Source organism: Centruroides sculpturatus, unplaced genomic scaffold, assembly GCF_000671375.1.
Source record: "Centruroides sculpturatus isolate CEXI.00-Female unplaced genomic scaffold, Cexi_2.0 scaffold181, whole genome shotgun sequence".
Classification (NCBI taxonomy): Eukaryota; Metazoa; Arthropoda; class Arachnida; order Scorpiones; family Buthidae; genus Centruroides; species Centruroides sculpturatus.
Window position 1 is genome coordinate 572582 of NW_019384322.1, and position 23065 is coordinate 595646.

The following is a 23065-nucleotide window of genomic DNA, read 5'->3' on the forward strand; positions in this document are numbered from 1 at the left end:
CTAAACTCGAGCAGTTGATACTTTTAAGCTTAGAAAATGATATTTAAATTTGTCACTGCCATTTTAAATCATTTTTATTTTCTTATAAGATTATGATAAATGTTTAAAAATTTTACATATAAAAAATAGCTTTTCAAGTTTGTATCTTCTAGTAAACGAATGGATAAATCATGTTCGGGAGAGTGCTTTGAATAAATAATGGAAAAAAGAAAAATGACAACAAAGTTATCAATATGTTAATTTTAAAATTTGGCGAGTTCCGTTGAGAAGAGAGGGAAGGGGAAAAAAAATTAGTTAAGTGTCGATCGGTATAAAGTGTAGCATTATAGTAGGTCACAAGCACCTGGCATAGCCTAAACAACAGTGGGCCTCAATGGCAACGACCGTCTTTGCAAGGATAGCAGTCTGGATTAGGGTGGAGAAGGTTGTGTGAGAGGCGAACATTATCATAGACACTTTTTTCTATTTCTGACGGAGGACGGCTATTATCGATGATCGGATGAGAGAATGGACTCTCCTCCCTCGGGTCTAGAGGTTTATGCTTCGACCGTGTCAATATTACGCTTTAATTTATGACTGCCAATGTATTAAAACTGCATAAGTGAGGCAGATGAGAGCGAGGATGTTGACCCGACTTCGGACAGCTGCTGCAATTTCTTTTATAATTAACTAGAAAACAAGTCGATTGTTATGGTCAAGGACTATTCGAATTAATATTCGCCAGACTTTTTGCCATTATGCCCTTCCGTTCTCTTAGATTAGCCCACACTAGTGTCTTATGCTTCATCTACTATTAAATTACTCTCGTTTAACTACCAGAGACGTCCAAGTATGTTTAAAGAATGAATTCTTTACAATTTACTGAATAATTTAATCTTTATTTAATATTTATCATTCTCTTTATATTTGTTTTCTCACTTCATTACATCTCCCGTTCTCGATTATTTATCATTCCTGATGTCAGCTTATCTTATTTTTCTTCTTTCATTTACTTATTATTCTTCACATACCCAGCTGTTCTTTATCATTCCCCTTTTTTTTATTTTATATCTTTCTAGTTTGTTATTAGTGTTGGTGTTGGCTACACGACCGTTTTTACATATTTCTGTTTCTTAAAACTGCACCCATTCTACTTCGCAGCGGTCTTCTTTCACGCAGGGAGACCAAAATATGTTAGAATAAACGATATTACCGGCAGTAAATATGACCGGGTGATGATAAAGTATCGTCGCATTAAAGTCGTGATGGTCACATATTGTATGACGCACAATTCATACAGGTAGACGACGGGCTGAGATAACGAGGTTATATTTTGGTGGAAAATGTGCCTACACCTAAATCGAGCCCCAGTAGTGGCTCAATCAAAGGTCATAAATATTAAACCGCCGTATATGTACACATCACTCTTTTCCATCTAGGAAAAACGTCACACCTTAAAAAACAGGAAAGTGTTACGTTCAGTTCCTGGTGGAAATTTTCAAACTGTTACAAAATAATACTGACCACCGGAATGGCTCCATATTTAGGACAGATTTTACGGTTGATGTACTTTAAGTAACTCGAAACTATTGATTTACTAACTTTCTGATAGGTCTGTGACAGTTCTATAGAGGAAGCCTAGATTTCTGGAATAATTATGAGATGAAAGTATTACAAAATGAAACAATAGGATGAAGTAGAACAAAGTAGGTTTTCTCGGAAGAAATTTTGGAGAAGGAAGGAATTACTAAGTCTAAAACGTGTTTTAGAACTTTCGTATTTATAGATGTATTCTCATCTCTCGTCTAAGCCAATTACAATTCAAAAATGTAATACTCTATGTCCTTTATGCGACTCGAAAGCTATAAAACGACGAAATGTGAATTAGGATGATTTACGTAGTTAATCCTTTTAACTATGTAAATCCATCGCAAGGAAGAAATCATCCACAAACTGAAAGATAATGTTCTTTGGATCATTAACAACGAATAATAATTCATTTATGTTCAGAGTAGTTTATCATTTAACCTAACGCAAGCATACACGTACAAATAATGCTAAGTTATTTCCTATATCAGACCTTATATCTAGCTAAAAAAATCTGTTAACTTTTTACAAGAAGCAACAAGCTAACTAACGTCTTATTTCGTAAACAACAGAGAATCATTAAAGTTTTTCACTCCACTACTACCAGTAAGAGAACACATCATCGGTAGTATGAGCCGTTTTGTCGAAACAAAGCAACGCACCCAACCCCTATCAAATAACATAGATTAACACCCGACAAGAGAACAAAACAGTCGCATCAACAGTGTGTAAATGGCCGTTTTCCCCTAATACCGTAGACACAACGGTTATTTTTCGTTAGTGATGATAACTTGGACTGCAGGTGGTTTCAGTCAACCCTGTGGGTTTCTGACCTGGTGTCTTAATAGCACCTCGCTGCCAAAGATCCGGCAATCCATGACTGGGCGGCAGCAAACAGCCAGGTAAGAGCCGCGAGTCACACAAGCACCTGCACGGTGATTGTCTATGTGACACATGGGTATTAATGTCTTTAGGAAATCTGATACTGACGAAACAAAACGCCAGACCAGCTACTTTATTCCATTTCCAGTGTCGTATCAGACCGAACTTTCTCTTTCATTTATCATCTTATTTGTCTTATCTTAATGTCCAAAACCATATTCACAGAGGACACGAGTTTCTGGATTTTTAGTTTTTATGTCTTCTTTCCTACTCTTGTTAAAAAATATAATAAAAAACGATTCAGGTGTCGATTCGTTCGAATTACTTCGGCAGATGGTAGAAGCTTTGACAATTGACGAAGTCGTGTGTTGTCTTTTTTTTTTTATTTTTGACACTTTTTTGGAAGTTGCCATAAATAGTATTCTCGATAACATGTGATTTTGTGTTTCTTTTTTTTTCCTTTCCTTCCTCGATTGTTTTCGAGCAACAAATAAACCTGTTGCATGGACCATTTCTTTAACAAAGAACTCGAATATCCATGTGGTTTGCAATTTTCTTAGAGGACCCGTGAAATAATTTATAGTTAGAATAATTACAAAGGCGGTTATTATTCTCGAGAGAATCGACTTCGTAAATGAGTTAGTGTGTTGGCATTTGTTATACTTTATAGAGAGAATATTTACGTGAACCTTCTTCGAGGAGGAACCCAATATACATAAAAGTTAATAATAATAATAATAATGGAGTGAATCCGGAAAAAACTTTTTCTATTTCGTCGTGTTCTCTGATCCATCACAGACATGAACTAACATAATTTATCTAAATATCGAGGTGGATTGACTTTAGAGAGTGTAGCCGGAAGGTCTGAGGGATCGGCCATCTGTGGCACGCAATTCTTTAGAAAATAACTGAGAAATCAAACGTTGCCTCATAGTATACTAGAATGCCTTCGGGTTGTTTGTCGCTGGTGCTTATTTAATCCTATTTATACTTGGAAAAGGAAATAAAGTATTCGCTAAAGGACTTATGTAACTTTATTTCTCGACGGAAGTTCTTCTAAGCGCTAAGAGATTAAACGATTACAATTATGCTCCAACCCGTTTAATGACTGCAAATTCGTATTTTAGCGGACTTTATCGTACTTTTTAATCTTGAAACATTGTAATTCAGGTCAAAGCAGCTTATTTAGTTAAAAGTCATGTGACGGCGATTCTTAAATGCCTCGTTTCTTGTTTACTTTCTACATTGTAAAAATTTTTATCGGCCAAAATTAATAAAGAAAAATATAACAGCTGTAACTATTACTCATTATCGCGTTACCATCGCGAACAAATCGCTATAAAGTATTTAATTCAACCCTTTAGGCTCAACAAGTTTTAAAACTTAATAATTTCCTTCTGCTAATTGAATTTCAAAGGCTCACAATGGAACCAGTTCTATTTATTTATCATTAACCTATTTTAACTAAAGGCTATTTAAAAAGGCTAAATAGGAGATTTTTTAAATATATATATATACACATATAAATACATCTGGAAGAGATTTTAATGAAATATAATAAAAGTACAAAGTGTATAAAAAAAAGGGGGAAGCTTCTGTAAAGAAAATGCAATCTTTAAACTTCAAAAATTAAGTTTAAAACCGTAAATCTCGTTCTTCTATTGATTTATAATAGAATAATTAACGTTTTCTTTTTTAACTTTTGTATCTATTATAGTCATGTTTCAAAACTTAACAAAGTTTTATCGTTATGTGCGACATATGGCTGGTAGAAAACCCTTCAAATTTATAGCAGGTGTCGTTATTACACGAGTGAAGATATTTAGGACGTGACGCCAGTAAGATAGCCACTTTAACGAATCCCTATGTGGTCCGGTGGACAAAATTCACCTGCTTTACTTTTTCTCACGGACCTGCAGCATATTTTTAAATGTCCAGGAGGAAAAAAAAGACTAATTATTTGATTATTTAATGAAGTGGATCCGGGGTGCAATCGACCATCATTTGCATCTTTGCCAAAATATCATCTGAGGCGAGCAATTGTTGATGCGCGCTGTGTGAATCATACTTTAACTATTGGGTATAGAAATGAATTTCGTAAATTAGAGGCAGACTAGAGGATTACAGACAGAAATAAATTTTCTAATCGTTCTATAGTTTGGTAAAGGTAAAAGCGAGATTGTAACGCAGTGATTTGTTTCAAACGTATGCCTCGATTACCAAAACGCAGTCCTGCAACATCATTATGCAAATAAACCACATTAACATCTTTCGATTTACGAATCCATTTGTTAGAGAGAAACTTGAATTTCTTTTTGAAATTTTGTGATATTGTTCGGTTCGTCTTTAGCATTAACGTTCTAGATCAGGTTGTGGCCGGCAAAGAAAAGAAAAAAAAAGTCAAACTGGAATCTCCTAAATGTCTTTGTAACATTATATTTCATAAATAAAGATACTGTCTTCTATAAATATAAATAAAACAAGAAAATTTCTGCCTCACTCATAATGCGCTACATATCAATGACCTTCTGTGCCTGGAGCGGAAAGGTAGGTCCAATTCTATCTTAAAATGATAGAAGTAGGTGGAACTTTTTTCCTCTAACAGAATCTCATCACGATTGCTATCATTATTTCCAACCATACAGTTGGAGAAAGAGAGAGAGACAGAAGAATCGCCAAAGGTCATACGGACTTGGAGACCTCCTATTTCATCAGTGTCAATGAAAAATCCCTCCTAGTAATCTGTTTTCGTCGGGTATGTCTCTATAGAAAAATGCACCGTATGGCTAATGACACTAATATTTTTCTTATTAACAAATGCATTCTTGATTTTCGTTTCGTGGGGGTTAATTCTATACACATATTTTAATATATAGCCTATATATAGGCCTATATTCATTAACTCTGAAGACGAAATTATATATTAAATTGTGATTACACTTTTCTGAAAAACAAACATATTGAGGATTAGAAAATGGGACTATAAATACCAGATATTTTCCTCTTTTTAGATAAATATGATTTTCTATTGATAAAGTTTAGAAAACGATCTCGAGTGTTGTAGAAATTATAGAAAACAATTTTCTTTTCTGTCTTATAAATGTAGAGAATTCGAATACCTCTTCTGATAAAAGATCCTCGGTATGACAAGTTAGCTTAGCTACATTCTTCAAGTGTTTCCCATTATCAAAATAATAGATAGAAGGTTACAAGGGATAAGGACCTATCTATAAATAAATTAATATTAAGTAAATTAAAATCGAGCAACGTTATTAATAAACGTATAAGTTCTTCGGTCGGAAAAAAAAGATAAATACTCAATCCAAATTCGTTTTAACAACTGGATTATCTCTTATTAGTCGTACCTATTATGGAGCGATCGGCACAAGAAGTTTAGTGTATCGATTCCAGACAGGTGAGGAGATGGCCCACCTGCTCTACTGTCTCTACGAGACAATAATTGTCCAACGTTGATGCAATTGTTGACTTGTACAAGCCGGGAGCCATCATTACGAAGAGTCACCAGATGGCGGGGAGGCAGGTGCTTGCGCCGGAAATGCATGAGGCCAGCACGCGCCACCTTTTTCGGTGACAAACTGACCACTGATGTCATCATCCTGATCCTGATTGCAACAGGAAGTTTGCATGTGGATGCCAATATCACCTGTCTGATATTGCTAGTTAATAGCCTGTATCGAAATCTGCATTCGACTCTCATATAGGGTTAAAGAGGGTCTTTCCCTTAAGCGCCGTGTGACAAACAGTTCATAAAGTTAAGCGTTTTTTCTTTTTTTTTCCTTTGTTTTTTCCCTTATAATTTATTCATATGGAAAGAAGTTAACCATCTTTAAAAGAACCTTCGTAATAAAGTTCTAGTTGTTATGCAATGCTACACTTTATTTACGGACATTTTTATTAAAATTAATTCATTGCATTAAAATTAATGTAAATTTTTTTTAGAAAAAAATAATAATTTATTTAAGTCATTTACTATAGAAATATAAGATGAGATTGAGATAAACTGTAGGAAAATAGTCTATAACTTGTAGTATAGAATCTAAATTGTGTAGGACAATGTACAACTTCTAAACTGTTCTACATAATAGATAAGTAAATACTCTATATAATAATAATAATAATAAAGCATGTAATATCGCATTTCAATATATCTATATTATCTTGAAGCAACAACACAGTAAAAATCAGAAAAACCCAGAACAAAGTAAAGGACTTTTAGAATTCGTGAGCCCATAGGCCTTTATTTTTTTAATGAGTTTAATCGATTAATCTGCACATTTATTGAGGAAGAAGAACTTAAATGAAAAATAGCAGAGCATATGGCATGTGTATCTCCGGATGTATAAAATAGTATAAATCCCTTTTAATTCCGTGTCCATTAGACCGTGAATGCTATCTATTCATTTCAGTTTTGGGTGTCTCTTGTTTGATATATCGCTGTGTATCCTCGGGCATTCATCTCCGATCTCCATTACTTCTAAGCTTTCTGCTCTGATCTTTGCCGAAACTCTTCGGATTGAAACCTTATTAAAAATACTTAATTCTCAAAATTACTTCTCTCTCTATAAAATCCATTCATTAATCTAGTAGCACGTAATACAAAGATTTATTTTCTGTCGAAGTGAAGTTCCTTACCTGTGAGGTAAGAGCTTGGGGCATAGATGTTTTCTTTAAATGCATTACTTTTGTTCATTTTTAATCAAATTTAGTAAATAATTGACCCGAAATGAATTCTTAATTAATAATAATTATTTAAGAATATCTCATGTATTGGTTATGGGCAGTTAAATTCTAATACTAAATCCACACGGGACAGGTCTGACTGATGTAATTTCTTGATATAAACCATTTATTTTAACTTCTAGTATTACGTAAATCTTATCTATTTTAGAATTTTAGAACCAGTTTTACGAAAGTCTGAATTAAAGGAGAGGAAAACATACATAAACCTCGAACTTTTCTTTGTTAAAAGTATAAGAATCTATTCAACTTCGGTCGTGTTAAATTGTATTTTATATTAGAAAAATATGTTTATGAACGTATTAAGAAATTTTACAAAGTATTTTTTAAACTGAAAATTAAAATATATCATTAAACAATACAGCCCATATTTTTTTTAATATTTGGAATTAATGAAAGCAAGTTTGTTTAGTATTGTTTCACAAACGACGAGTTACTTTACCAGCGATTATGGAGATAAAAACAACCCTTACAAAGTATATCAGCACGGATACATCTTTGCCTTTTTATTTATATATCCGAAAGAAGAACTCTGCGTGTTTCTCAGAGATTACAAAAGGACTAGTCGTGGGAATGGAAGAGATATCTGCATCCTATCCATCACTACATACCAGACATTCATTCTGAGACTTTCCAATGGTCGACGAGTCGTAAATGAAATCCGTACTGGTCACATTTGTAACCTCGACAGTCGGGGGTGACATACGGTCCCTCGCTCGTAAATGCACATATACCCCGCGGCCGGTCCTAAAATCTGTTTTCGGACCTCTTACAAACATCCACTAATCACGTGGTAAAACAGGACCCTTCGATCAGACCGAAGAAGGGAAAAAAATACCACAGACTTTCTGGGGGGTCTTGTTACTTTACTTTACGGCGAAATCAACAACCTCAACTCGTCTGGGTGTTTCGGAAATAACAATCTAGGACTTAATTTTCTGATAATTAACTTTGGTGGCCTTCTTAACCGCTAGCCACACACACTATTTAATAAGTTAAAAATCACTTCACCGTGCTCGGGAGCTTGAATAATAATAATAAAAAAAAAAAGACCCATTACTCCACGCTCCAACGACTACCCTCAGACGTTCAACAGCTGACACAATAACCAGAAATGGGTAACTAATAGGTCTTACAAGGCGTTAAAAGCCACATTACGGTACTTTGCTTCTGCTTAATTAATTCTGTAAAAGATGAGCAGCAAGGTGTAAGGTAGGGAGTCCTCCTTATCTGTCTTGTTACTAACTTTCGAACAGAAGGAATGGGAGGGACAGAAACGCCTACTTTTGTTAACTGGCTGCATCTGGCACAACTTCTGAAGTATTGGTGCTAGACTCCCACGGGGACTGCTCTTAATTATATTTATAATGGGACTTTTTATCGTTTAGCCATCCCCTCTTCTTTACCGTCTGTTGTGGGTTCACACAAGTCTTGTGAATCTGTTGATAGATGATTTATCATTGCCTCTTCCTGTTCGCTTTTTGCTTATTTCTCGACATTGTGATTGGCTAATTTAATTAAAAAATACCCAAGCTCTTAAATAGAGTTTAACATTGGTGATCTCAAAATCTATGCGACAATTAAATAAAAACATTTCAAAAGAGAAAAATACTTTTAGCTGATGCTAAACACCTTTAAAATTTAGCAACATATTAAAATAAATATTTTTCTTAGAGGCATATAAATATTGCTAAAATAGGTTATATATTCCAATTTGATATGTTTACTACAACTACAACTAAAATTAAGATGCTTTTAAGATCTCATAAAACAGAAACTTTGAGAATTATTTATTGCTTACTTTCAGAATACCTTTATAAATACCACAAAATATTTGAAATTTTATTGTTTTGACCCTACCATTTTTCTATGATGCTTCTACAGTTTACATATAAACTACCACTTCATTTCAATCATTTGACTTGAAGAAAACAAATATTTTTCAATTTCTGAATTAAAATATAGAACTGTAAATCATTTTTTCGCACTAAAATTTTACAAAAAAAGAGCTAAAAACCTAATATTTATCGAACAATTTTGAACTTACTAAATATGGTCGTAAGAAATTCGAAAGGAATTAAAATAATTTAAAAAGCCAAAAACACTTTTCAACGAGGATCAAACTGCTAAAGGTCAAACAAGCAACAATAATTTGGATAAAGTAATTCAATTTTCATCACGATCCATCCTTAAACTATCTTCGCACTGTCTTCGAAGCGATAAATTTCTATCCAACAAACTTACGACTTAAAAAGAGATTCTTAGCGAAGATACCGGCGATGATCCTTAAACTTTCGACTTATTTACGAGAAAAAGTGACCCCGAAAATAATAAAACATTTTGAAGAAGAACAAAAGAGGAGGTGAATATTCGGAGCTTAAATGCAGCTGTTTAACATTCATCCCCTTTCAACTACGATATTAATCGATCAGAATATTTGTTATTTAAATCGGGAACGGGGTTGTAAATAAGAAGAAGAGGAGTAGCTGGCGGTTAATTCTCACAATAGTCGAGTTAAAGATGGCTCCCACCTTCTCCATTTATATAAAAACCTCGCCCTTCTTTAAGAGACATTCCACTGACAGATTTCTTCCCCCCCAGTCGGTGACTTTGAACTTCTTTCGACGTGTGTAAGCCAAAGCGTGTCTCGATAATTGGCAGTGTAGCTTGATTTATGAAGGATGCTGCAGAGACAAGAAAATTTGCCATACAGCACATCTGTCTCTATGGTCCACCACGCCCATCATATACAACTTTGATGCTCGGGGGAAGAAAGTCGGTTCCAGATGGGATGAGCTTCTTTCTAAGGCGTAGCCTGTGCCTTTCGTGTAATACCGCCTCTGTTGCAGGGAGTGACCCCATTTTATATTCAGAAACGTTAACAGGGAATAATGCTAATTTGCATCGTGTTAGAGAGATTAATTTTCCTGCCATCGCTTTTGCAGATTAAAAAGGCTAATATTGTATAAAATGGAATAATAAATGGGGCCTTAGGTCAATAGAGAGGATCCTTTTTCTTCTTATTCTTTTTTAAGTTATCAGATGCCAAGTGAATCGATTTAAGATTACCTTTTCGGTCATTTATTCTATCCTAATGAGAAGACCTCGTCCACCTTGGGAGTCCGCTAAATTTTATAAATCTATTTATCCGGCCACATGGGTCTTTATTTATTCGTAAGGCGACTCAATCTAAATGTCTAGCGAGACCAAACTTGTCAGATTACAAATTAAGACTGAATCTTTTAAACAGTCACGAAGAAGAACCAGTGTTTTATTACCACATTTGACAAATTCTGAGCTCTTAAACGTTATACCCGCTCATATACTGAGTCAAAGACCTCTATTAATTAACGTATTTAACATTTTCCCTAAGAGAATATGCATAACAGGTTAACAAAGTCATGTTCTTAGTTCTTCACGATACAATCTACGACATTATCTAGAATCTCATCGGAAACGCTTTCTTTAGTCAAAAGACCCTTGTTGAAAGATAATATGGGTTACTATACGGAAAATCTATATCTTCAGGCATAATAAGCAAGTAATATTCGAAACAGGGAGTGATAATTGCTTAAAAAAAATTAAAAGAAAGAAGTGATCCTTGTAAAGTTTTGAAGGTCAAACCAAGCAAAGTGCTAAAAGAATGATTAGAATAATCAATGGGAGTAGACTATAAAGATTATGTACTAAACTGAGATATAGTTCATTTTCTTTACAGTATCTGTACTTAATTTTCACCTCTCGTTGGTTATTCTAATCGTTATTTTATCGCTGGGTTCACTTAAGTCTATTCTTAGTGGTCCTTAAGAAACTCATCGAAATTCATTCGATGCATTTCTTATCTAGTTTCTTAATATAAAACAAGGAAGACCAGATTAAAAATAAAAAATAAAAGTTAAAACAAGGAAGATTAAACAAAGAATGTGACAAAATGACATGAACGCTGGACATGACTTCAAATTTCCACCAGAAGAGCCATGAAGAATGGATGTAGGCTGCGGACATTATTGTATCGGATTAAGAAGGGTCAGATCGTGTAAAGTATGGTGCACCTTTACAGAATGAGTCTTACATACAAGAATTACTTGATGTCACGTCTTCGTTGTTTAATCTGTTCAAAAATACATCAGATAAGAAAGGAGATGACACTTGTAGGTTAGGCTTTGTCTTTCTGGGAAACGTCGACATTTTTTTTTCAAATAAATGATGTAATTTGCATTTTTATCGATCACGCAATTATCAACTTAAGATTATCACGTAAATCCCGAAGTCAGAGTTAATAAGGAATTCGTAATATCCTTCACGAAAATACATCTTAATACTTCGTAAATGATTGTGTAAAAAGCTCTTCCATTTCATTAACTTCTCTCTTTTGGACCGCCAAGAATCTCGGAGCGAGATAAAACAGAGTGTACAACTAGAAACTATTTTTTCCCACGCATTAACTGATTTCTTCACGTATACAGAGGTGAGGGGATCAGCAGGTTAACGATAAACGACAAAAATTTGACCAGGTCAAGGTAGATGGAGAACTTTTACTCTCTTCGCAGAGGTTAAAAAAGAAAAAAAAAAAAATCCGAAATGCGTAATGCTATTTTCGGATGATGTAACGCAAAACGTGCCCCGCACGACCAATTTTAGTGCAAGTAAACGATACTTTGCATATTTTCTTCTGGTAGAAAAATCGTAATTTTATACTTAGAGAAAATTAAAGTCGGATTATGCTGTTATGCTCATCACGTTTTACTTAATTTCTTATGCGTTGGAAGTGTCTCGGTCTGCATATTTTGCTTAAATTATGTACATATATACCACCGATTCTTTGGCACGTAAACCTTCCGTAAACTCGTATCTTATATTTTTTCACCGAGATAATTTCTCAACGGTAGAACCTTAACCGCCTTAAAATAATATATATAACGCCCACTCACCTTTCTTTTAACGACGAATACAGGTTGGTCGATGACGAATTATCGAAACAAAAATGGTGTTGAGGAGGGTGAGTCTACGCCTTTTTTTACATGTCACCTTTAAGAAATTAACAAAATTTTCTATACAAACATTTCCATAATAATACTATTTATATAATATATTTAAATTAAATATTTTACATTCATATAAATTAATAAGTATTTGCGTATACGTGTACTGTATAGTATACATATACACCGTCTAAGACAGATGGTCATCTATTATTATTTATATTATAATCTTTGCCTTATGCCATCCTTCATTTTTTAACACCATATTTTAATTTATTAATGATGAAACGGGCTAATTAGTGAATGTTATACTAAATTTATAATAATTATGCCTCCCATTAATAAATATGTAGATTAATATTCTTTAATATGTGAAAGATACAGTCTACTTCTACTAATTAAAGAGATTGAAAAAGTATTTTACAAATAACATACAAGCTAAATTATAATATTCCTTCAATACCGAGAAAGATTAATTAATAAAAATATAACAAAAATTACAGTTAATTATATTATATTTGAAGAAAGAAGAGAGAGAATCAATGCTAAATTATGATTTTTTGAAGTTTGTTAAGAAATTATTTAAAATTCAATATGTTTAAATTAAATTGATCTTATCGGGAGGAAAAAAATTAAACACGAGGAAGATGAACTTAAAATTTAATAAATTTTTAATTAAACTTTAATACAGATTATAAAACAGATTACTTAGAAGAGGATGAACCTTTGTATTAAAAAAAAAACTTTTTAGATAATAAACCTTCAAAAATAAAATATTTTCATCATTCTAATTATCAATTTATTAGATTAATCTAACAGAATTGACACAGGAATCTTGTATCATCATTTCACTTCTTTAATTAAATACAAGTCGACCCCCCCAATAACACTGTTGATTATTCCGTTTTATATGAGTTCCATGTTGTACGAGTCACTTAGAGTTTACAAATACGTGAACCGTTCACAGCCCGGCACACGTATTTGTAAAATCTAAGTGACTCGTACAACATGGAATTCATATAAAACGGAATAATCAACAGTGTTATAGGGGGGTCGACTGTATTAAACAATGTGAGAAAAATGTAGAAATCATCATTTATAATTCTAATTCTCTATTTTTAAATATAAAATAATTAAATCTAATTTAAAAAAAATTTTTTTAGTAGTATTGACAGAATATAATTTAGTTTGTGTGGCATTTGTAAAGTAACTTTTATATTCTGTGTATTATTATAAGTTCTAATTATTAATATGAAAATATAACTGTAAAAATTTACATTATATTAAATCTTTATTTCTTCATTTATTTGTGATTATAACACTATAATCAAAGGATTAAATGGTAGAAATATTTAATTACAGCGCAACCAATTACTTTTTATCAACTTCATTGACGTGTTAGCCTACATCCCTCTGAAGTGCATCGATTATTAATTACGATCGGAATTGTTACATACATTTTGCTATTTGTTTACTTTATTCGAAGAAATTACGATTCTATACACACAATCTATGTATTAATTTAAAAATGTTACAGAAAAACACACACATCTGGTGCGAATTTTTTTTTTTTCGAAATTAAGTTTTTAAATTGGTATTTTTAAGTGGTCTCGAGCAAAAATATATTAAAGATTTGCATTTTATTTATTTATTTTTTGGGTGTGTCGGAAATATCTCGTGCAAATCGGCGGCACGTGTGACGATTTTGCCATTCGTGTCAACGATTTGCCATCGCTTTTATGAAATATTCGATGAGCTAATTAGCCAATTGGTGAACGGTTTATATAAAAATTTCAACTTATTTTAATATGTTTAATAACGTATAAGTAATAATAAAATATAAATGGAATAATGATTATTAAACTTGAAGAAATGTTTATCAATTTTAACGGATCACTTAAGGATCGTTTACAAATTATGCTTTATTTATGTGATAAAGGTAAGTTTACGTGGAGTACATAGATAGCAGGGTTTAAAGATTCAGTCCATCTAGCATTGATGTGTCATTTATATTCAAGTGACAGCATTGACGTTCTGTAATTGGTTTCGCTGTCAACAAAAGCTAAACTGAGACGAATGCGAATCGTGATTTCTAACATAAATTAGAAACGCCCTTTCGTTTAAATACATTAAACAAACACTTCTTAATTGTTCTTTAACTTATACGAAACGAAGAGAAATTAATTTTGAAACAATCCTTTCTTTTCTTTACATACGTATAAATTTATTTTAAATTTTCAAATCGTCGTCACGTGTTCATTTTGAGCCAATAAAATAACATCTTAAAAAAATGATTGATTGGATGAATTTTTTAAAAATTAGATTTCGTACTCAAATCGAATTTTCTTTTTTTATGTTAGCGTGTTTTTAATAAATCATTTAAAATATGAAAATATATTTAAAAGATTATTAAAATTACATTCAAATATTTAAACGTTTGCTTGGCGCCATCTGTCGGTCAATTTTTTAAAATAATTTTAAATAAAGTAATATTTAATATTAAATTTAAATTTTTTTATTTTTATTTACAGTATTTATTTATTTTATTTTTTACAAATATATTTTATAATATGGGTTAGTTAATTAATTCAAATACCTTATAAATTTCGTCAAAAATTTATTGTTACCTGTTTTTTTTTTTAATTAATACGAGAAGTATTGTATCTATAATTCTGTTTTAATTACATAAGAAATGATATTAAATCCGTATTGAAGGCACTTATCTACTTCGATTCTAATGATTTAATCCTCTACCATCTTTCCGCCATTGTCGTTATGACTTGTTACGTCACTAATTACTTATTACGTACAACCTTTCAATTAAAATTAAGTAATATACGATAATTACTGGAAAATAATTATTGACGTATGTAATCTATATACACATGAATGTAATTATTAATATAATTAACTATTATAAGAAATTAATTTGAAAAACAGCGATAAAATATGCAAATGAGATAAAAATTTCGGTTTAGATTTCTAATTATAATTATATATATTTTAATAAATACAAAATAAAAATAAATTTATTATTAATTTTAATTCTTGAATCAATGTCCTCGCCAACGAACTAGAATATATTACATAAGAGTGACTGAAGCGATGCCATATTCAAAGAAAATTGAATACACGTCCGCCATTTTCCTTTTAGTCAAAGGGCGACGCATTTGTGTTGTGTAAAGGAAACAAGCTAGAATATTCGAACTTTGTGTAAAAGTGTACAAAGGAAAGGGAGATTTTTAAGTACTACACTTACCACTTTAATTAAACTCTGATCTTACCTGCTTTATAATAATTAAATAAAATTTAGAAAATAGCTAAATTTAAGATGAAACAATATAGATTTATATCACGTATCTAATTGCCTAAATCTAGAAAATCTAAGGCAAGCAAAACAATCTAGATTTAGAAGATAAAAATCGATTCTAAAGTGATAATCCTGTCCAACACGTGATATAGATTTCAATGTTTTGACTTAAAGTAAAATGGCGGTCAATAGTACCCGTCGTTGTCACCTATCTAAGGTCATGTAATATATTCTAGCTCGTTGGATGATGCATTCTGGCAGTATCAAAAGATGCAAATTACTTAGACGTGACATGTGCACATCACAAATGTTAACTTCCTGGTTGTTCTTATCCTTTAATTTTTATATTTATATAATGGTGCCACTTGTCATCTAATTGTAAATTTATCTGTATTGTAGGTGAAATATTTTAAGAATGTATGCAATTCATGTTTTGTCCATGATAATTATATACCAAAAACTAATTGTATTATTGTAATAATGTAATATTAATGACTTATCATAAAAGTCAACTGAAGGGGACAATGTAGATGAAATAGACTATATTTTGACTGAGATAGTTTTTATAAAAACGAAAATGTTCCCGATTTTCTCCCTGTTTTGCATGTAATGGGACTCTAGTTAATAGAGCACAGGATAGCCGAGAACTCCGTTTAAACAAGAATCATGAAATCAGTATTTATAGAGCAGAAGTCTGCATAAGAGAGCACTCACTATTCTAAGGAAGATTTATAAGGGTTTATCTTTAATCGTATGTACAGTACATCATCGCCCAAGATGCACAGCAACGGGGCTCTAAACTACATATAGTATTTGTAGAATTATGCAATATGATTAAGAGGAAATGAATGGAGGAAGATAGAGTTGAACAAGTGAAGAAGAAATGGAAATTGTTCACGGAGCAACAAAACGTTTCTGATAAAGATGCACTGTTTCATTTTTGCATGGTGAGAAAACATAAGAAAATTTTTCCGAGTATAATGCCATCATTCTTGCAAAATTCAGGAATTTCTTGAGAAGAAAGATGCGGGTAATCGTACCAAAAAGAATATCACGACTTATTTAAAGTAAATTTCTTTAGGTTGTTTATTGCCTGAATAGTTGCAATAGTGCAAGTAGTTCATTTTCATATTTGTAAATATTGCAAGAATATTTGATAGAAAATAACTTTATTCTTACAGTATTGTACTGTACTTATTTGTTTTTAACTCTAGTCTGATGCCCCAAGATAGGTTCTTTCACTAAAAAATATGAAAATTAAGTTGCGACTTGGTATCATACCTGATTAGTATCTTTTATAGATATGAATTAGGTGTGATACTTGAACCTTTTATCTTGGAATGTTAATAGTCCAATTAGAGAGCATTCAGAATTTTTAGAGTAAGGATGTTTGCATCTTTTTCAGCTAGGCTTCCTGTGTATTTATGTAAAGAAGCGAAAGTAATCTGACTGGTAAATTTACTCTATGTGCTGATTATTCGATAAAATCGATGTTATAAGAATGGAAACCAATAAGTACAGTAAAATTATGTAATAATGAATTTTACAGTTTCCAAGAATGTTGTAACAAGCTCATGAGATAGAGAGATTCCAATATGATGAACAATCTCCTGGGTGATCTAGTTACTTTGGAAATGGAACATGATGCAGCAGACTGTACAAAGTTATTTAGTGTAATATCTTAAAGGTGATGGAGAAGAAATGCAGTTCTAATATGTATTATTGGATAATATAACTGAAATTATGCAATTAATAATAGAATTGAAGTTGAAATCATTATGAGTAACTTTAAAATGTTCCTTATAGTTATTGTATCTATAAATTCATCATATAATTAAATTAATAGATGGAATAAAAGATAGAGATCTCATATTAAAAAAGCCTTTTAATACTTTAAAAAATGTTTGCAGTTTTGAAAAAATAAGTCTTTTTAAATACAATTATGTTTTGAATGGATTTGGTAGATAGTTTATTATTTGTTTTTTAATGTCAAATATTCTTGTTATGTAAATTAAATAATAAGTAATACACACACACAATGTAAAAATGAAAGGCAATTTTTAACGAGTCTCCCCATTTCACTGTTGTTCATGTACATGCAACTTTTAACACAGATCTACAGGATGAGTACAGCAACTTTCTTACAGACTTTGTAGATTTTTCTTACTTTTTTTTTGTTTTTTTTTTACAAAATGACTTGTTGACTGTACAATCACGAAATCAACACATGGCACAGGACTCACCTTTGTCAAGTACAACAATTTTTCTCTGATATTGTAATCAATGAATGTAAGCAGCAGAGTAACAAAAAATTTGACTTGAACAATTTTTGTTGGCAGTCCCTTCAAAGAACATCTTGTGTAACAAATTTTCTCAGTACTCTGCCCCTAACATATCTCTATGTAAAATTTTATTTATTAAAGACTGTGACTGGAGAAACTGTGTGTTTACACCAGTTATGTAACAATTGTTGATTTGTTACTTAACTGCTGTTGTTAGTAAGTAAACAAAGAGGCATAAATTAATAAAATATCTCAAAGAGGCACAAGTGGAATCTGAATTAATAATTATATTATAAAATGCTATCAGAAAATAATATTTTAAATTTGATGTCAAGATACATTATTTCAAACAGAGCTTTAGATATTTTTCTTTCAGTTCAAAAATTCTAAATTTTAATGTAAATTATTATTATTTTTCTTTTTTTTAGAGTTTTTAATCATCTAGCACAACTCTACTTCTCTTATACAGTTCTTTTCATATAAATTTAATTATTAAATTTAACTATAAAGATTCCCTGAAATATTCTATTCTAATAGAAAAATGGTGCATAGTAAATTTTCATATAAAACTCTTTATATAAATGAAATTACTGATTTTTAAGCAATTAAAATATAATTGCCTGTATTTGAAAAAATTATATACAATTTGTAAACATTTAAAATACTATGTATATATAAAATTTCATTTTTTTGCAATTATATTCTCACACTGCTTGTGTATATATTGATTATTTGCATACCATATCTGCAATATTATATTGAAGATTCAATTGATTACAGATTTGAGATATTGGATACAATAATTTTCTTATTATAAATTATAAGCAAATTTAGGCTTGAAAAAGTTTTTGTATTGATAAACAGGATATTGAGAGATTAATAATTTATGAATGTTAGAAGAGTTATTTTATATGTAATTCAGAATGTAATGATTAAGCTCTTCTGTACAGTTTATTGCTGTTTTTTTTTTTTTTTAACAGGAACATCCTCTAATGTTTACAAACATTAACAAGCAATGCCTCCAGTCACAGTCATGTGATTCTGTTCACACCTCTGGTAATCAACATTCAATACTTCACATCTCTAGAATGCTGTTTCATATAATAATAATAATATCACCAACAGCATACAGAGAACAGGGAGAAAAGATCTACTTGGTAAATATACCAAGCAGAGATGGAGTAAGTTATCACTGTTGGTGATATCTAGTTGTCTATCACACAAGCCATAAAACACTTAGATTACCAGTATATCTTCATAAAAGGGCACCTTCAGGATATGCTTCATTTCTCACAGACTGATGTAAATTTTAACTTGGTTGACATTCAGTTTACAAACTTTTAATTATTCACAAAACCATACTCGAATGGAAATCAGTATGTACAACTTGGCAACAGGCAATTACAGAATTTTGTTGTTATCATAAACTGCATAACTTTGCCATATTTCTTTGTATTGCTATTGTTCTTGTGTCAGAATCTGGCAGTTTTCAGGATTTGTATTTTGGTATTTATCTGTATGTTTATAAAAATTACTACAATGGTCTGCCTTACTACGACACAAAAAATACATTTAGCATGTTCCGCACATGATTGTATAAAGGAATGGCACTGATTCTGTCTTTCCATGTGGAAAAACTATTCATCAGACCTCATTGATTTCAAAGGCATTAATTTGCATAAACATGTAAAAGATCACTTTCATTTTATAATGATGAAACTTGAAATATAACAATATTTGATTTTCAATTAAATTCTGAAAACTGTCAGTCATTTAAAAAACATATTATGGCTAGCTGCAGTTTGTGACAAAATTTTTAAATGACCAAATATCAAAGTAATGTCATGTTGCATATTGATAAGTAATATAAAACCCTGTATACCCCTAAAAATTATCAGATTCATTTTGCATGTTTGCCTGTGCATACAACTCCGCCGACCGAAGTACCATAGGTACTTTTACGACTCGATAAAACAGATTTTCATGGCTGTAAAGCAACAGAGAAATATTTACATAGAAGACTGAATTTGGAACAATTTTTCTAATGTTCTAGGTGTCCCTAACTGTACATCTGATACACAACAGTAACCACAATAGTCACAGGGAATAAATTAAGTTCTGTGCTCACTCTGTGCAATGCAACAGAAGTTAGTGGCCAATTTAACTCATTATGTGCAACATATTTGATAACTTCCTCTTCCAACATTTTAGCAAAATGTCGTCGGCTGTATGATATGCTGAAATCGTCGTGCTGAAATTGCACCACTCATCACTTTTGTAGAACATTGTTCTGCTTGAGCACAGCCAAAATTGAGAAGGCAGCATTAGTCATTATTGCAAATCCCTATTTGGCACGTCAGTAGGTCGACTTCAATTTGAAACACAATATAATTTCCTCTTGAGAATGAAACACAGACTTAACTCTCCATCATCTTTTCTGTAACCACTGTTGAGCATTTAATATCTTCGAGGCATGCACTGCCTCCACAGCTAATTTGCAACACTGACAGAGTGAGAACATAAAGTTAGAGTGGAATATGGCCTAACTCCTGAGAGGCACATAAGATGTCTCTGTCACAGCATATCTTTAATAACTGGCCTTTGCATCCCTGTTAGAATTTTCTCTTCTCCTTTGAAATATAAAGGTCAGATGACAGGAGTCTGAAATAGTTTAAAATAAATACATTATTAAGATTATTGTTTCATTAAACCACATTTTTAAAGTTGAATAATTTGCTTTGAATAAATGTAATATTTTTCAAACATTCTAATTGATATAAAACTCTATGATTGAAATTAATTTCTCAATATTTTATTTAATTATTAAGTGAAAAAGTTTTCATCTGAATTACAGNTATAACTGTAAAAATTTACATTATATTAAATCTTTATTTCTTCATTTATTTGTGATTATAACACTATAATCAAAGGATTAAATGGTAGAAATATTTAATTACAGCGCAACCAATTACTTTTTATCAACTTCATTGACGTGTTAGCCTACATCCCTCTGAAGTGCATCGATTATTAATTACGATCGGAATTGTTACATACATTTTGCTATTTGTTTACTTTATTCGAAGAAATTACGATTCTATACACACAATCTATGTATTAATTTAAAAATGTTACAGAAAAACACACACATCTGGTGCGAATTTTTTTTTTTTCGAAATTAAGTTTTTAAATTGGTATTTTTAAGTGGTCTCGAGCAAAAATATATTAAAGATTTGCATTTTATTTATTTATTTTTTGGGTGTGTCGGAAATATCTCGTGCAAATCGGCGGCACGTGTGACGATTTTGCCATTCGTGTCAACGATTTGCCATCGCTTTTATGAAATATTCGATGAGCTAATTAGCCAATTGGTGAACGGTTTATATAAAAATTTCAACTTATTTTAATATGTTTAATAACGTATAAGTAATAATAAAATATAAATGGAATAATGATTATTAAACTTGAAGAAATGTTTATCAATTTTAACGGATCACTTAAGGATCGTTTACAAATTATGCTTTATTTATGTGATAAAGGTAAGTTTACGTGGAGTACATAGATAGCAGGGTTTAAAGATTCAGTCCATCTAGCATTGATGTGTCATTTATATTCAAGTGACAGCATTGACGTTCTGTAATTGGTTTCGCTGTCAACAAAAGCTAAACTGAGACGAATGCGAATCGTGATTTCTAACATAAATTAGAAACGCCCTTTCGTTTAAATACATTAAACAAACACTTCTTAATTGTTCTTTAACTTATACGAAACGAAGAGAAATTAATTTTGAAACAATCCTTTCTTTTCTTTACATACGTATAAATTTATTTTAAATTTTCAAATCGTCGTCACGTGTTCATTTTGAGCCAATAAAATAACATCTTAAAAAAATGATTGATTGGATGAATTTTTTAAAAATTAGATTTCGTACTCAAATCGAATTTTCTTTTTTTATGTTAGCGTGTTTTTAATAAATCATTTAAAATATGAAAATATATTTAAAAGATTATTAAAATTACATTCAAATATTTAAACGTTTGCTTGGCGCCATCTGTCGGTCAATTTTTTAAAATAATTTTAAATAAAGTAATATTTAATATTAAATTTAAATTTTTTTATTTTTATTTACAGTATTTATTTATTTTATTTTTTACAAATATATTTTATAATATGGGTTAGTTAATTAATTCAAATACCTTATAAATTTCGTCAAAAATTTATTGTTACCTGTTTTTTTTTTTAATTAATACGAGAAGTATTGTATCTATAATTCTGTTTTAATTACATAAGAAATGATATTAAATCCGTATTGAAGGCACTTATCTACTTCGATTCTAATGATTTAATCCTCTACCATCTTTCCGCCATTGTCGTTATGACTTGTTACGTCACTAATTACTTATTACGTACAACCTTTCAATTAAAATTAAGTAATATACGATAATTACTGGAAAATAATTATTGACGTATGTAATCTATATACACATGAATGTAATTATTAATATAATTAACTATTATAAGAAATTAATTTGAAAAACAGCGATAAAATATGCAAATGAGATAAAAATTTCGGTTTAGATTTCTAATTATAATTATATATATTTTAATAAATACAAAATAAAAATAAATTTATTATTAATTTTAATTCTTGAATCAATGTCCTCGCCAACGAACTAGAATATATTACATAAGAGTGACTGAAGCGATGCCATATTCAAAGAAAATTGAATACACGTCCGCCATTTTCCTTTTAGTCAAAGGGCGACGCATTTGTGTTGTGTAAAGGAAACAAGCTAGAATATTCGAACTTTGTGTAAAAGTGTACAAAGGAAAGGGAGATTTTTAAGTACTACACTTACCACTTTAATTAAACTCTGATCTTACCTGCTTTATAATAATTAAATAAAATTTAGAAAATAGCTAAATTTAAGATGAAACAATATAGATTTATATCACGTATCTAATTGCCTAAATCTAGAAAATCTAAGGCAAGCAAAACAATCTAGATTTAGAAGATAAAAATCGATTCTAAAGTGATAATCCTGTCCAACACGTGATATAGATTTCAATGTTTTGACTTAAAGTAAAATGGCGGTCAATAGTACCCGTCGTTGTCACCTATCTAAGGTCATGTAATATATTCTAGCTCGTTGGATGATGCATTCTGGCAGTATCAAAAGATGCAAATTACTTAGACGTGACATGTGCACATCACAAATGTTAACTTCCTGGTTGTTCTTATCCTTTAATTTTTATATTTATATAATGGTGCCACTTGTCATCTAATT

General features: G+C 31.0%; 1 long non-coding RNA gene across 3 annotated transcripts in view; it reads right to left on the reverse strand.

Annotated features, from left to right (window-relative positions):
• The window catches only part of LOC111625933, a 62220-nt gene extending 47232 nt beyond the window's left edge, over nucleotides 1-14988 (reverse strand). For 2 of the 3 annotated variants that reach the window (XR_002756810.1, XR_002756809.1), the window contains exons 1-2: nucleotides 14816-14988; nucleotides 12138-12234 (exon numbers count right to left, since the gene is read on the reverse strand). This is a non-coding gene — a long non-coding RNA (uncharacterized LOC111625933). Of the gene's footprint in view, nucleotides 1-6682; nucleotides 6990-12137; nucleotides 12235-14815 lie in introns of those variants that run through there. The other variant, XR_002756805.1, reaches the window with a different exon arrangement.
• Between the last annotated feature and the right edge of the window lie 8077 nt (nucleotides 14989-23065).